This window comes from Leucopleurus acutus, assembly GCF_964270905.1.
Source record: "Leucopleurus acutus genome assembly, chromosome: 13".
NCBI classification, from domain to species: domain Eukaryota; kingdom Metazoa; phylum Chordata; class Mammalia; order Artiodactyla; family Delphinidae; genus Leucopleurus; species Leucopleurus acutus.
The window spans coordinates 81,823,919-81,837,829 of NC_139155.1; positions in this window are offsets into that span (position 1 = coordinate 81,823,919).

A 13,911-nucleotide genomic window follows, 5' to 3' on the forward strand; every position below is an offset into this window, starting at 1 on the left:
ACATGCCGCGACTAAGAGTTTGCATGCTGCAACTGGGAACTGGTGCAGCCAAATAAATAAATAATTTTTTTTTTTAAAAAAAGGATCATCTGGGCTTCCCTGGTGACGCAGTGGTTGAGAGCCCGCCTGCTGATGCAGGGGACACGGGTTCGTGCCCCAGTCTGGGAAGATCCCACATGCCGTGGAGTGGCTGGGCCCGTGAGCCATGGCCTCTGAGCCTGCGTGTCCGGAGCCTGTGCTCCGCAACGGGAGAGGCCACAACAGTGAGAGGCCCGCGTACCGCAAAAAAAAAAAAAAAAAAAGAAGGTTCATCAATGTTATATCAGTACCTCATTCCTTTTTCTTTTTTTTTTATTGTGGTAAAATATAACATTTACTATGTTTTAACCACTTTTAAGTATATAATTCACTGGTATTAATTACATACCCAATGTTGCACCACCATCACCACTATCTACTTCCAAAACTTCTTTGTTACCCCAAGCAGAAACACTAACCATTAAACCCCTGGTACCTGTAACCCCCAATTCCTGGTGACCTCTAATCTGCTTTCAGTGTCTGAATTTACCTTTTCCCAGCACCTCATATAACTGCAATCAAACAATATTTGTCTTATTGTGTCTGGCTTCTTTTACTCAGCATAATCTTCAAGGTTCATCTATATTGTAGCCTGTATCAGTACTTCATTCCCTTTTATGGCTCAGTAATATTCTATTGTGTGAATAGACCCCATTTTGTTTATCCATTCATCAGTGTATGAACATCAGAGTGGCTTCCATTTTTTTGGCTGTTATGAACAATGCTGCCAAGAACATTCATGTACAAGTTTTTGTGTGGACATACGTTTCCATTTCTTTTGGTTATATACCTAGAAATGGAATTGCTGAGTCACGTGATAGCTATATTTAACTTTCTAAAGAACCGCCAGAGGCTGCACCAGCTGCACCATTTAACGTTCCCACCAGCAGTGTATGAAGCTTCTGATTTCCCCAGATCCTCACCAGCACTTGTTATTGGTGTGTAGCCATCCTAGTGGGTGTGAAGTATCTCATTGTGGTTTTCATTTGTATTTCTCCAATGCTAGTGGTGTTCAACATCTTTTCATGTGGATATTGACTGTATAACTTTTTTTTTGTATAACTTTTTAAAAGAAATGTTTATTCAAATCCTATGCTCATTTTTTATTTGATTTGTCTTTTTGTTGTTGTGTTGTAGGTTTTTTATATATATTCTGAATACTAGACCCATAGCAGATATATGAGTTGTAGAAATTTTCTCCCATTCCATAGGTTTTTTTTTTTTTTGCCATGAATGAAATGTTTATTTCCCATGAAGATCTTTTTTTTTAAATTGAAGTGTAGTTAATTTACAATGTTTTGTTAGTTTCATGTGTACAGGAAAGTACACTTTTTCAGATTCTTTTCCATTATAGGTTATTACAAGACATTGAGTATAGTTCCCTGTGCTATACAGTAGGTCCCTGGTTTTTTTTTTTTTTAACTTTCTTGATTGTGTCTTTTGAAGCACAGAGATATATTTAATTTTAGTTAAATGTCATTTGTCTATTTTTTCTTTGGTTGCTTATGCTTTTGGTGTCATATCTAAAAGACCATTACCTATACCAAAGTGTCAATTTACAGCTAAGTTTCTTAAGCATTTTATACTTTTAGCTCTTGCGTTTAGGTTATTTTTTTTTTTCACGTAACAAGAAATTTAATGTAACAAGAAATTTTAGGTCTTTGATCCATTTTTTTGATTCATTTTTTTTAACATCTTTATTGGAGTATAATTGCTTTACAATGGTGTGTTAGTTCCTGCCGTATAACAAAATGAATCAGCTATACATATACATGTATACCCATATGCCCTCCCCCTTGTGTCTGCCTCCCACCCTCCCTATCCCACCCCTCTAGGTGGACACAAAGCACAGAGCTGATCTCCCTGTGCTATGCAGCTGCTTCCCACTAGCTATCTATTTTACATTTGGTAGTGTATATATGTCCATGCCACTCTCTCACTTCGTCCCAGCTTACCCTTCTCCCTCCCCATGTCCTCAGGTCCATTCTATATGATCCCTGAAAGTATAGTCTTCTTTGATCCATTTTCAATTAACTTTTGTATGTGAAGTGAGATAGGGGTCTAGGTTTATTTCTTTTGCATGTGACTATCCATTGGTACCGATACCTTCTGTTGAAAAGACTATTCTTTACTCTTTGAATTGTATTGGCTCCCTTGTTAAAACTCAGCTGACCATAAATGTATGGGTTTATTTTTATTTATTTACTTATTTATTTTTTAAACTAAACTTTTAAAAAATTTTTTTTTAAATTTATTTATTTTTGCCTGCATTGGTCTTCATTGCTGTGCATGGGCTTTCTCTAGTTGCAGTTGAGTGGGGGCTACTCTTCGTTGCGGTGCACAGGCTTCTCATTGTGGTGGCTTCTCTTGTTGTGGAGCACGGGCTCTAGGTGCATGGGCTCAGTAGTTGTAGCACACGGGCTCAGTAGTTGTGGCTCGCGAGCTCTAGAGCGCAGGCTCAGTAGTTGTGGCTCATGGGCTTAGTTGCTCCGAGGCATGTGGGATCTTCCCGGACTGGGGCTCAAACCCGTGTCCCCTCCATTGGCAGGCAGATTCTTAAACACTGCGCCACCAGGGAAGCCCTGGGTTTATTTTTAGATGCTACTTTCTATCCTTATGTGGCATTCATTTTTATATTTGGCCAGTTTTTAGCATTTAAGAGGTTTTTATTGTTAGGCTGACAGAAAGTGTGAGTTCTTCCAAAAACTTATGGGACCATGTATTTCCATGTATGTTAAGGTTATAGATTAGAAATTTCAGGAGGTGCCTCGAGTCCTTTGGACATAGTTACTGCACTGCCACCGTTATCATACCTTTACGTGGTTGACTTTTACTTTAAGAAGCAGTTGTTTTGGGGCTTCCCTGGTGGCACATTGGTTAAGAATCCGTCTGACAATGCAGGGGACACGGATTCAAGCCTTGGTCGGGGAAGATCCCACGTGCCGCAGAGCAACTAAACCTGTGCGCCACAACTACTGAGCCTGTGCTCTAGAGCCCTCGAGCCTAGAGCCCGTGCTCCGTAACAAGAGAAGCCCCCACTCACTGCAACTAGAGAAAGCCCACGCACAGCAACGAAGACCCAACACAGCCAAAAAGAAAGAAAGAAAGATGCAGTTGTTTTGGTATGTATGCTGGGATAGTATTTGGCCACAAGTACAGAAAACCCAATTTACAGTGTCTTGGGGGTTTTTTTTGCTTGTTTTTAATTAATTAATTAATGTCTTTATGCCTGTGTTGGGTCTTCGTTGCTGTGTGCGGGCTTTCTCTAGTTGCAGTTGAGCGGGGGCTACTCTTCGTTGCCGTGCGTGGGCTTCTCATTGCAGTGGCTTCTCTTGTTGCGGAGCACAGGCTCTAGGTGCACGGGCTTCAGTAGTTGTGGCATGTGGGCTCAGGAGTTGTGGCTCACAGGCTCTAGAGCACAGGCTCAGTAGTTGTGGCGCACAGGCTTAGTTGCTCCGCAGCATGTGGAATCTTCTCAGACCAGGGCTTGAACCCATCTCCCCTGCGTTGGCAGGAGGATTCTTAACCACTGTGCCACCAGGGAAGTCCTTGTTTGTTTGTTTTTAATCTGGAAGTACTCCCACATGGGGCAGCCATTTAAGGATGTCATGGGGGGCCCAGTCTCCTCCTGTCTTCCTGATCCACTCTCCTTTGCATGTGGCTCTCATCCTCATAGTCTCTAGATGCTCCTGCATCTCTGGGCTTGGCGGAAGGAAGAGGGGAGAGCATGAGGGCCAAAGGAGTATACCAACTGAGTGCCACCTTACCTACCCTTCCCAGAAATCCTGCCCAGACCTACACTTTTGTCTTCTTGGCCTCTAGCTACAAGGGAGCCTGGAAAGAGGAAAGTTTTGAGTGTGTTGTTAGTCAGATTGTTTGTAATATGCTACTAAGGACAAAGGGAACGCTATATAGGAACAGAACTAAGTTTCAAATTGTATTAAAACTGGAGCTTTGCAGTGATACTTGATTGACTAGAGAATTTCCATTTTGGCTTTATGGGTTAATATGTAATTTAAATGTATGAGTTAAATACTGTTGGGCATCTGTTCACTGAAGATCTGAATTATGGACTAAGTAAGTACCACATTTCACATACCCAAGAATGTGGGTATGTTAAAACATACTCCATAGATAGGTAAAAGGATAGTCTTGAAGCCAAAAGAGTGCTATTGTTGGGTTGTTTGTGTTTTTGTTTTATAATTAAAATTCTTATCTAAAATCAGATTCTGGGTGTTTGGGTTGGAACTTCTGTTACAGACTCAGAGACATGTCAAAAAGAAAGAAAGCTACAGTGATTCATATCAAGATTAAAGGTTTGTTTCTAACAGATGTGTTGTGTTTTTTTTAATTGTGGAATCTTTGTGATAAAAACCATCTCCTGTGGTGCCTGTTCCATTAGTACCAGCAGGGAGAGCACAGACAATAAGCGCTAAAAACCTGGCTTCTAAATCATTTCCCATTAGTGCTATATGATGATAAGTGTTTTGTTTTTTAATGTACCAGAGAACGGTTTCCAAAGGACTTAGAATAAATTATACATGAAGTATAGCATAATGGGTTCAAAAATACATCTTTAAGCAAAATGTAATGTCGACATTAAAAGAATATTATTACAAGGTACAACCTTTTTTTTTTTTTTTTTTTTTTTTTTCCGGTACGCGGGCCTCTCACTGTTGTGGCCTCTCCCGTTGCGGAGCACAGGCTCCGGACGCACAGGCTCAGCGGCCATGGCTCACGGGCCCAGCCGCTCCGCGGCATGTGGGATCTTCCCGGACTGGGGCACAAACCCGTGTGCCCTGCATCGGCAGGCGGACTCTCAATCACTGCGCCACCAGGGAGGCCCACAAGATACAACTTTTTAGGGAAGGCAGTTTAGTAATAATTATCAGATTTTGTTTGTTTGTCTTTTAAAAATTGTATCAGATTTTTGTTTTTTTGGGTTTTTTGCTGTACACGGGCCTCTCACTGTTGTGGCCTCTCCCGTTGCGGAGCACAGGCTTGGGACGCGCAGGCTCAGCGGCCATGGCTCACGGGCCCAGCCGCTCCACGGCATATGGGATCTTCCCGGACCGGGGCACGAACCTGTGTCCCCTGCATTGGTAGGCGGACTCTCAACCACTGTGCCACCAGGGAAGCCCTGTATCAGATTTTTGAATGTTCATTCTTTTTGGTTCAGCAACTCATCTTATCCTATTTTTTTTGTTTGTTTTTTTATTTGGCTGTGTTAGGTCTTCGTTTCCGTGCGTGGGCTTTCTCTAGTTGCGGTGAGCGGGGGCCACTCTTCATCGCCGTGCGTGGGCCTCTCACTGTCGCGGCCTCTCTTGTTGTGGAGCACAAGCTCCAGACGCGCAGGCTCAGTAGTTGTGGCTCACAGGCCTAGTTGCTCTGCGGCATGTGGGATCTTCCCAGACCAACCAGGGCTCGAACCCGTGTCCCCTGCATTGGCAGGCAGACTCTCAACCACAGCGCCACCAGGGAAGCCCCCAGCAACTCATCTTGAAGTATTGTTGAATGCTGAAACACACACACACACACACACACACACACACACACACACGCACACCTGGAAATAATTCAGACATCTTTTAATAGAGAATTGGATAAGTGAATAATCATGGTGCATCCATAAAATGAAATATGCAGCCCTTAAAAATAATAAGGGTCTCTATCTGTTCTCTTATGGAAAGATGCCTTAGGGTATACATCATTGAGTTTAAAAAAAAAGGTTGAGGGTAGTATTATAGTATGATTCCATCCTTGTTTATTTAATTGTATGTACTCCAAAAAAAAGTAGGGGTTAAGAGTGATTACGGTTAAGAGTGATTACTGTTAAGAGTGATTACTTTGCACCAGGGGCAATTACAAAGACTTGTACATCCTAAGTCATATATACTACAATTCAGTAAGAAATGTGTTACCTTAATAACCAGGAGGGAAAATCTAGTTTTTGAAAAGAACATTGAGGGCTTCCCTGGTGGCGCAGTGGTTGAGAGTCCACCTGCCGATGCAGGGGACACAGGTTCGTGTCCCGGTCCTGGAAGATCCTACATGCCGTTGAGCGGCTGGGCACATGAGCCATGGCTGCTGAGCCTGCGTGTCCAGAGCCTGTGCTCCTCAATGGGAGAGGCCACAACAGTGAGAGCCCCGCGTACCAAATAAAAAAAAAGAACATTGATAGGAAGTCAAATATTAGAAAAAATATATTAGCCAAAAACCAGGCTGAGGACAACAGTCACCTGGTTCTTTTCTTAAGCATCCTGTTTACATTTAATAATTTTTAAAATATGCCACCAGTTATTGTCATATGCATAGAAAAATTACAGTACATGGAAATGCTTGAACAAGATTTATGAGAATTGTTTTATTCTACATTTTCCTTTCCTCCAAAATTATTAGTACTGAAGAACTTAATAAAAAGTTTGGAGTTGTGTCCAGAAAGGGATGTAATACCAAAAGCCATTTGGTTTGTTTTTCCCTTCATTTTGTTTATAGAAGTTTGGAAGACCATTCCATTAGGAGAGTGTAATTTTAGGGCCACATCTGTTCTGTGTTGAGATAAATCACCAATCACAATTTTCCACTTCAACACTGCAGCTCCAGTTTACAGGTGATCTGACAGCTTGCTAAATGCTTTGCCTTTTTAAATCCTGTTTAACCCTTTCAAGAATCTTTGTGGCAGATACAGGTACTATCCCCCTTTTTAGGTGAAGACGCTGACGCCTACAGGAATTAAATAACTTGCCCAAACTCAAGCACCTGGAAGTTGGCAGAAATGGCAATGAAACCTAAGTCTTTCCAAACCCAGGGCTGGCCCTCTCAGCCATTATAAGATGGTCACTTGGCTACATTGCAACTTTTAGTAGAACATTCAGGCAACAAAAGCAGGAGATTGAGGATATACAAGAAATGTAAAGGGCAACTATGCTCTCCAGGACCTTAGCCATCTGATGAGAAATTTGTATATCAAGATAGGAGAGACGAAACACTGAAAGATTGACATGACTGCTCAGTTCTGCCCAGAGAAAGAGCAGGCTGTTATTGCTGAGGTCGCTTGGGGAAGACTTAATGAAGATGGCACTCAAATTAACTGAGCTCAGAACAGGTGAACCAAATTGGGTAGGCTAAATGAGAAAGAAGTATATTGGGCAGCTTTGTGACATGATCAGGCCTGGCATGAAGGAAACGTTAGGGCAAAGAACGTGATGGGGACAAAGCTGCCCTAGCAGGTAATAATGAAGGACCCACGTTTTTGAGAGCCAGGGTCAGGGTTAGACCTTTTTTTTTTTGGCTGCGTTGGGTCTTGGTTGCTGTGCACAGGCTTTCTCTAGTTGCAGCGAGCGGGGGCTACTCTTCATTGTGGCACGCAGGCATCTCATCATGGTGGCTTCTCTTATTGCGGAGCACAGGCTCTAGGCACGTGGGCTTCAATAGTTGTGGCACGTGGGCTCAGTAGTTGTGGCTCACGGGCTCTAGAGCACAGGCTCAGTAGTCGTGGCGCATGAGCTTAGTTGTTCCGTGGCATGTGGGATCTTCCCGGACCAGGGCTCGAACCCGTGTCCCCTGCATTGGCAGGCGGATTCTTAACCACTGTGCCATCAGGGAAGCCCCCAGGGTTAGAACTTTAAACTGTATTCTATTAGTGGGACAAAGGACATGACAGATTCTCCACACAAGGGCACCATTCTGCTTTTACCTACCATTATGAGAACGATTTGCCTGAACATCACTTTTCCTGCCCCAGTTTTCCCCAAGCCATTCCAGAGTTTCTGTGCTTAACTCTCAAGAACTTTTTTTTTAAACAGTCTTCTTGAGATGTAATTCATGTATCATATAATTCACCCATTTATAGTATACAATTCAATGGTTTGTAGCATATTACATTGTCATTTTTCCATTTTAACCATTTTAAGTGTACAATTCAGTGGCATTAAATTCATAATGTCATGCAACCACCACCACTATTTCCAAACCTTTTTTATAATCCCAAATAGAAACTCTGTACCCATTAAACAGTAACTCCTCATTCCTCTTCCCCCAGCCCCTGGTAACCTCTAATCTACTCTCTGTCTCTGGATTTGCTTATTTATGTGTCTCATATAAGGGGAAATCATACAATATTTGTCCTTTTATGACTGGCATCTTTTACTTAGCATCATGTATTGGGGGTTCATCCATGTTGTAACATTCCTTTTTGTGGCTGAATAATATTCCATTGTATAGATATACTCTATTTTGTTTATCCTTTCATCTGCTGATGGGTTGTTTCTACGTTTTGGCCCTTGTGAATAATGCTTTAATGAACATCAGTGTACAAGTATCTGTTTGAGTTCTTGTTTCTTACAGTGCTTTAAAAAAAAATCAGTCATCTGCCATTTCATCACAAGTCCTCTGAAGACTTCCCCCTGAACCAGTCATTATCTTGTCTGTTCTTATATTACTATTTAACTTTTTCTTAACATGGTCATGGGCCACGCCTATCATTATTGTAGCCCCAGTGCCTGAAACGAGGTGAGGAGGCATTCAAATATATACTGAATGAAGATTACATTTACATTTTCAAGCGGATGGTGAAAGGATAAAGTCAGGACTTTTATGAAATTTAGTTAATTACAGTGCACCAGATGGATTGGAGGGTAGAGAGATGGGAGGGAGAGACACCAGGAAGTAAGAAGCTTTATTAGTGGTTCCCATGTAAGGGCTTAGTGGGTGTTACTGGGAATGTAAAAATAAGGGGAGATTTGCGGGAGATTCTACTGCATTCGAATTAGCAGCTGAAGGTTAGGTTGAGGTTTTTTGTTGTTGTTGTTTTGTTTTGTTTTTATTAAATTCACCTGTTTCTTCTACTGCCAGGGAATTCCCCAAGGTTGAGTTTTTTTGTTTGTTTGTTTGTTTTTTGGATTTTTTTGTTGTTTGTTTTAGTTTTGAGTCTAGTTGACTTGGACAATAGCAGTTCCTTTGATGAAAATAGGTTGGGTGATGACATAATTTGTCATCCAAACTCTTGAGCATAAAAGAGCGTGCTATAATTAATTCTGGAACAGCAGACATAAACTGGAATTGTCCCGAGCAAACTTCTAGAAATCAATAATTGGAAGTCCTTTGGAAGGGGTGTGGGAGATGAGTTTAATTCTGAGCACTTCGAGTGTGAGGGGGCAGCTGATGGCCTGGGTGATATCCAGCAGCAAACAAAAATATACGTGAAAGCAATAGAAATAAAGACTTGAGAGACAGGAGGTCTTTAGCGGAATTAGGAGATAGAATTTGATCCCTGAGACAAGTCAGCAGTTAGGATCAGGAAGAAGGAAGGACTCAGCAAAGAATCAGTCTAAGAGGTTAATCGGAATAAAGGGTGGATCAATAAAACATGCGAGTCCTAGAGAGGAATTTCTTGGAGGGGGTTGTTAATAGTATTAAAATCTCCAGAAAACTTTATTTTATGGCAGTTGAACTCTAACTCAGCAAGCCTTGTTGGTTTTGCATTTGTGTGTGAATTAGTTGCTCTGTCCTTACTTGTCTGACCATCTCATAAACAAAGTGCCAATCTGGACACCTTAGAACCCTAGAATATATTGCTTTGCCAGCCACTTTTACTGAAAAGAGGGAAAATCATTTGGAAAGATGGCTCTATTTATTCCCTCCAGTTGTCCAGGCAAATTCTTTGTCCTAAAGTTACTTTTCCACTGAAAGGAAGGCTATCACTGCCAGGAGACACTTAAGGGATATTAAGTAATGTTTCCCTTAGAGCAATTTACAAGTGTTATGTTTTTCCCCTTGTACAAAAGACAGATCTAAGAAAAATGTCTAATGGAGCTGGGAGAGGTTTTCATTCTTAGGCTGTTGGAGATTTAGAAATGAACTTAAGTGGAGCAAAACATTTACATTTATAAATTGTTCCTCTAAATGTATCTGATTCAACACTCCATGGAATTCACATCATTCTGCATCTAAGTGGCTTGTCTAAATGTTCATGGCCAGCTGTGTGTCTGAAAAGACCCCTCCAGTTACAAAATTATCATTTTAGAAGATGATGATTCCATGAGAAAGAGGAGACTTTGTCCCCTTGGATTTATCTCTTGTGTTTCCCATGTTAGTTTAATATTACATGTGTCCTTTGTATAATATGAAAATCAGTATGATCTGACTTACATGAGGTTAATGGAACTTAACCATGGAATCCATCCTATTTTGGAGTAATTTATTTTAAAGAGGATTTTTAAAAAATTTCCAGAGGAGGTGGTCTCTCCTTTGCTTCTTTTTCTCTATAAATATTTTGCTTCATGCATTCTTTGTGTTGTTTATCAACTCCACAGATGTCTTTTAGCACTATTTCTTTATAGAAATTATCAACGTTTCTCCTGCCATTTAGCTAGTGATATATTCTCCTTCATTCCCATCAGGATATAAACATGTTATTTCTTCCATCTTAAAAAAAAATCTTTATTCTGTTTCCCCCACCTGCTGTCACTCATTTCCTCCTTCCCTTTATAACAGGCCTTCTCAACCTTGGCACTTGGACATTTTGGACTTGATTGCCTCCTCCAATCTACTCTTAACGCATCAGACAGAACAATCCTCTTAAAAAGCAAGTCAGATCATGTTACTTTTCTGCTCAAGACTCTCCATTGGCATCCATGAACTTGTTTCCTACTCCTCTCCCTGCTTGCTCAGCTCCAGCCCACTTACCTCCTTACTCTTCCTGTAACATGCCAAGCTCACTCCTGCTTCAGACCTCTAAGCTTGCTCTTTCCTTTGCTTGGGATCCTCTCCCTGTAGATTTCTACATGGCTCCCACTTTCCTTCCCTCAGGTCTTTACTCATATGTCACCTAATCAGTGCAGCCTTCTCTGATTTTGATTAAAAATGGCAGCCCCTGCCCCAACACTCCCTTTCTTTCTTCTTTACCTTTTAAGCACCTTTAAAAAACACTTATGGAAAATTTAAATATACATACAAGTTGAAAGAATAGCATAATGAACTCCCATGTACCTGCCACTTAATTTCAGTTGATATCAACATTTTGCTAATTTTGTTTCATCTATCTCCCTCCACTCCCAGGAATATTTTAAAGTAAACCCTATACATTTTTTCTTCCATAAATACTTTAGTATGTTTTATTACCTTCTCATAATACTATTTGTATTACTTGGTTACTGTTTATCTTTCCTCATTATAATGTCAGCTCCATAAGAACATGGGCTTTTTTTAAAAAAATAAATTTATTTACTTATTATTTGGCTGCGTTGGGTCTTCGTTGCTGCACGAGGACCCCCTCCAGTTGCGGCGAGCGGGGGCCCCTCCTCGTTGCAGTGCGCGGGCCTCTCCTTGGGGTGACCCCTCTTGCTGCGGAGCACAGGCTCCAGGCGCATGGGCTTCAGTAGTTGTGGCGCACGGGCTCTAGAGCACAGGCCCAGCAGCTGTGGCACACGTACTTAGTTGCTCCGCAGCACGTGGGATCTTCCCAGACCAGGGCTCGAACCCGTGTCCCAGCAGACTCCCAACCACTGCGACACCAGGGAAGTCCCAGAACATGGGCTTTTGTTTTTGTTCCCACCCTCGCTACCAAGCAATCAAATCTTTCTGTTGCTTTCAGTTTATTTTTTCTGGATATTTCATATACATGGAGTCAGGGATTATGTGATGTTTTTTCTTCTGGTCTGATTTCTTTCACCTACCATGACTTTATATTTAGCATAATATTTTTGAGATTCATTCATGTTGTTCTCAGTAGTTTGTTCTTTTCGTTTTTAATTTTTTGCTGAATAGGATTACATTGTATGAATATACCATATTTGGTGATATAGTCATCAGCTGGTGAACATTTCACTTGTTTCCACTTTTTGCTATTATTAGATGTGGTTTTAATTATGAAATATTTCAAATGTAGAAAAAAGTATAATAGCAAGCATTTATATAATGTTTACTGTGTGTCAGCCATTGTTGCAAGTGTGTTAGATACAATGGTGTATCTAGTGTGTTTGACACCCAGAGAAGGTCAATTTTGACACCCCCCCTTCTTTCTTCTTTTTTATTAAGTTTAATTTTTTCAAGCAGTTTTAGGTTCAGAGCAAAACTGAGGGCAACTAACAGAGAGTTCCTATATACCCCTGCCCTCACATGTGCACAGCCTGCCCCACTACCAGCATCTCACATTCAGGGTGCATTTGTTACAACTGATGAACCTACCATTGTCACCCAAAGTCCATAGTTTACCTTAGATTTCTCTCGGTGATGTACATTTTATGAGTTTTGACAAGTGTATGACATGTATCTACCATCATAGTGTCGTATAGAATAGTTTCACTGCCCTAAAAATGCCCTTTGCTCCACCTCTTCTTTCCTCCCCTCTATCCCTGGCAACCACTGATGTTTCTACTGTCCCCAGTTTTATCTTTTCCAGAATGTCATATAGTTGGAATCATACAGAATGTAACCTTTTCAGATTGGCTTCTTTCACTTAGTAATATGCATTTAAGTTTCCTCCCTGTCTTTTCATGGCTGTGCTCCAATAATTGACAAATCTGTTTACACTGTGTATGGAACATGAATAGGCAGAGATGATCAGCTTGGCAGTCATTGACAAGTTTTCAGAATTTAAAGGTCAAGACCAGAAACTGTATATTATTCATTTCTTTGCTAATCCAACATGTAGGGTAACAGTTTTTAAAAATACATTAATATAATTAAAAAGTATTAATCCGTTAACTTTTTGTCTTGTAATATTGGTTTTATTTTTTCATTAAAAATTTTACTGACATCATTATTTAGATGAAGTTTAATAAAATAATATTTTCACTGTTTCTTTTCGGGCCATTATTATTAGTCATTCATTTCAGGACTCTTACTGAAAGTTAAAGCGAGGGAGTGGTCAAGAGAATGAGACAAGCCACAGACTTGGAGCAAATATTTTCAAAATATTCTCTGATAAAATCTGATAAAGGACTGCTATCCGAAATACACAAAGAACCCTTAAAATTGAACAACAAGAACACGAACACCCTGGGAATTCCCTGGCCATCCAATGGTTAGGACTCCGCGCTCTCATTGCGGAGTGCCCAGGTTCGATCACTGGTCGGGGAACTAAAATCCCACAAGCCGCGCCCTGCGGCCAAAAAGAAAGAAAGAAAGAAAAAAAAAAAGAACACGAACACCCGGACTAAAAAATGGACAAAAGAACTGCACAGATAACTCACCAAAGAAGATACCCAGATGGCAAATAGGCGTATGAGAAGATGCTCAATTTCATACGTCATTAGGGAATGGCAAAAATCACAAGATAACACTACACTCATATTAGGACGGCTAAAACTCAACCTAGTCTTTATTCACTCTGAGCTAGTGAGTAATTTCCCATGGTAAAAATACGTCCTTTTGCACCCAAAGAGTGAAGCCGTACTCCCAAAGGTACACGCCAACACCTGAGGGGAGGGGGCGTGGCGCTTTCAGCCTTGGCGCTCGTGCGAGACTAAAAGCAGTTAGGACTGCCCCTGGCGCCTGATTAAAATATCTAATTCCAGCTGTTGGGGATTTTTTTCCCCCCCGCATCCTACTAGTATATTAACTTTTATTTATGATAAATATCAATACATTTTTATTAATTTCTGAGAGTCCTCTCAGACTCATTTCAATTGGGCATGCATTCGTCCTGAGTTGCCTTTTGTCCCCAGCTCATTGTAAGCCCTCCATAAAGTTTGCTGCTTAGAATGATGATGTAACTTTCGCTAAAAACAACCCCCCCCACCCCAAACCAAATCGTACCACCTCACAGGGGGCTTGGCGGGGAAGAAACTGAGGGTTTTGTTTTTGTTTTCGTTTTTCTCAGGCATTTCGGTA